At 49.4% G+C, this 2,658-nt stretch overlaps 1 long non-coding RNA gene across 1 annotated transcript; it reads left to right on the top strand.

Moving 5' to 3' along the window:
* Positions 1-489: 489 nt before the first annotated feature.
* LOC122217259 lies at positions 490-1,633 on the top strand. The gene is made up of 2 exons (XR_006201371.1): positions 490-743; positions 1,438-1,633. It is a non-coding gene; the product is annotated as an uncharacterized LOC122217259 (long non-coding RNA).
* The last annotated feature ends 1,025 nt before the right edge of the window (positions 1,634-2,658 follow it).

Raw genomic sequence — 2,658 nt, 5'->3', positions numbered from 1 at the left:
AGGAAAATGTTAACTCTCGACCCTTGGACTGAACACACCTGAGTAGGTGCAGCCAAGAACTTTGAAGTTCCCTCGAACGTTCTGACCCTGAATGGCCCGTCCCCCTCACTAAAAGGTCATGGGAGTCCCTGGCTGGAAAACTACGCAGGAGCCCTCAGGTGGATTCCTCCTCCAAATCTTCTCCACTTCCTCTTCCAGCCGTGAGACCAGTAGTTGGGGTTAATGTCAACATGACCCAACTGGGGAAGTGCTAAGTCTTCCAATGGAGGAGAGGAGTAGTATGTCCAAAACAAGTTTCAGGACTGGCTAACGTTTCGGAACAGGGAGCTGCGTCTCACTGGGAGTACACGTGAACGTATTGGATCAAGGAGGTGGAACCGAAAGCTGGATGGGGAGGACTTTGTTGACATGGGGCACTCTTCTATCGCACAGGATTTAATGTCTTGACAAGGGACCCAGGAAATGATTCCAATACATTATTCTTAGAACCTTGACCTCATTATATGAAGTAGAGATTCCAGACTGTGATGGAAGATTCCAGAAGAAGAGACCAAAAGACTAACACAAGTGAGCATCGTATAACATGTCTATACATCACGCCAGAAAGCCCAACACCTGGCTGTGTTGGAAAGGCTTGGAGGACCCTGTGATGACCAAGGCTATTTGAAATGCCTTGGTATGAGAGGCAGAGGCATCCCTGAGAAGTTCCACAGTGGTGGGGTCCTCTGTAATCAGGGCCGATGGTAAGACATGCTGTTATAAACTGGGCTACTTAGTTGCAGGGGTGGGGGGGGGATGATAAAATCCCCAAAGAGCAGAGAAAGGTGGCAGCATTTAACTGTTGGAAACAAGATGGGAATAATTACCTTAAACAGGCAACTGAAGGTTCCTAACCCACAAATATCTGTGGATGTATCTAATAAGACGTGGTGTTCCTAAGGCAAGACAACTAGGGAGCCCCCGCCCAAAAAAGGGGCATCGGTTAATAAATTAATATATTATCAAAAGAGATCAAGCAGAAAGAGGACCAGAAGGCTGACGTCAGCCACTATGACTTACAAAAAGTCGCAATCCCTTGCTCATTTTTAAGCATGGATTCTCAAGAATCTACCTTTTTTTTTTTTTTAAGAATCCACTCCTTAAAAAAGAGCTTGAGTCCCCATGAGGAAGGACCGTGTAACACCCCAGCAAGGGTAAACAGAAATGACGTACCAAGATCTCGAAAGGAACCAGTGGCCACTTGCATGGCTAGTCTTACACGGGGGGGAAAGAAATACCCATATCTTTGGAGGCTGACACTGCAAAGTGTCAAGGTGCTATCACATCTCCCCTCTGAGGGTAGAGGCGTATGGGAGTCAGGTCAGGCCTCCGGTAAAACTGGCGGGTCATGGTAGATGACAGTAGATGACCACAAATGTAACCAACTGACTTCTCCAGCTGCAGACTCCACGCCAGACACTGCCTCTCTCCTCGAGCGGACTCGGACCAGCTTCTGATACGTGGATTGTAGCTACTGATGTGCAGAATGCGTGGTTTTTGGATACCTGTCAGGGGAAGGGATCAGAAAGAGCGTGCATTCGCAGGGGATGGACAACAGCTTTGTCACTCACAGTACACTCACAGCTTTTCCCCAGATCTTAATTGTGTCCTGTTCTGTCACCATGCGAGTCGAACGCACCTCAGGATCTGGACATATCTCAGAATGTCCTATTGATCCCCCACACTGATGGCACTGTGCTCAATGGACACAAAACATGAGCTCCGGAGGTAAGGACCACCACGTAGATGACGTCTTCAGGGGCCCAGAGGTCTAGGGTATGCTGGGACACCCCCTCAAAATGAGGGACAAGCCATTGCCCCTGCAATCGAGGAAGAACCACGATGGCTGGTACGCTACTTTGGTACACGTACTCTATGTTTTAGAGTCGGCATATTCCACTCTTGGTAATACTGTGTCACCTACTTCTCAGGTGACACAAGAGGCTGCTAGTCCTGAGTGGGACCCAGAGCAAGGAACAGCTGAGCAGCAGTTCCGGGCTGTGGTACGAACAGCTCTGCTGCCTGGGCCACACGGGCCAGTGAATCTGCGCTTCTAGAGGTACAATGGCAGGAAAAGACACTGTGGGGTCACTGACAAACTGTACTGGGAGAGCCCCAGTGCAGACCCCTAGGACTGAAGCAAGGCCATGCCATTTGCAGAAGAACACTCGAGACCATTTGGAGAGTAGGTCCTGGAATGCCAATGAGTCCTGATGGGGAGTATCTGACCTCAGGATATCAAGTGACTGTGCAAAAGGGCCTGTCACATGCAGAATGCTGTCAGATTCATCGAGCCGTGGAGTCAAGGGTGCCCCATGGCAATCCTTCATGAGATAGAAGTGATACATCTGACACTGGGTTTAAGCAAGTCCAGAGGTACAAGGATGTTGGACAGACAGGTGGCACAGACATCCATGGCACCCCAGCTCGTACTTCTTATTCGTGGGTGGTCCCTAAGACTGATGGACGGCTGAGCATATGGTCGATGGGTAGGTCAGTTCAGAGCATTGGTGGGAGACAAAATGGACTGCCTTCACCTATAGCTTGACTCAAAGATGGCCCTGAAAGACAGAGGTGAGGAAAAGCCCTCCAAGGGCACATGAGCTTATCTACTTGGTT

The sequence above is a fragment of the Panthera leo genome, chromosome B1 (assembly GCF_018350215.1).
Source record: "Panthera leo isolate Ple1 chromosome B1, P.leo_Ple1_pat1.1, whole genome shotgun sequence".
Classification (NCBI taxonomy): Eukaryota; Metazoa; Chordata; class Mammalia; order Carnivora; family Felidae; genus Panthera; species Panthera leo.
This window is presented reverse-complemented; position numbering and strand designations above follow the sequence as displayed.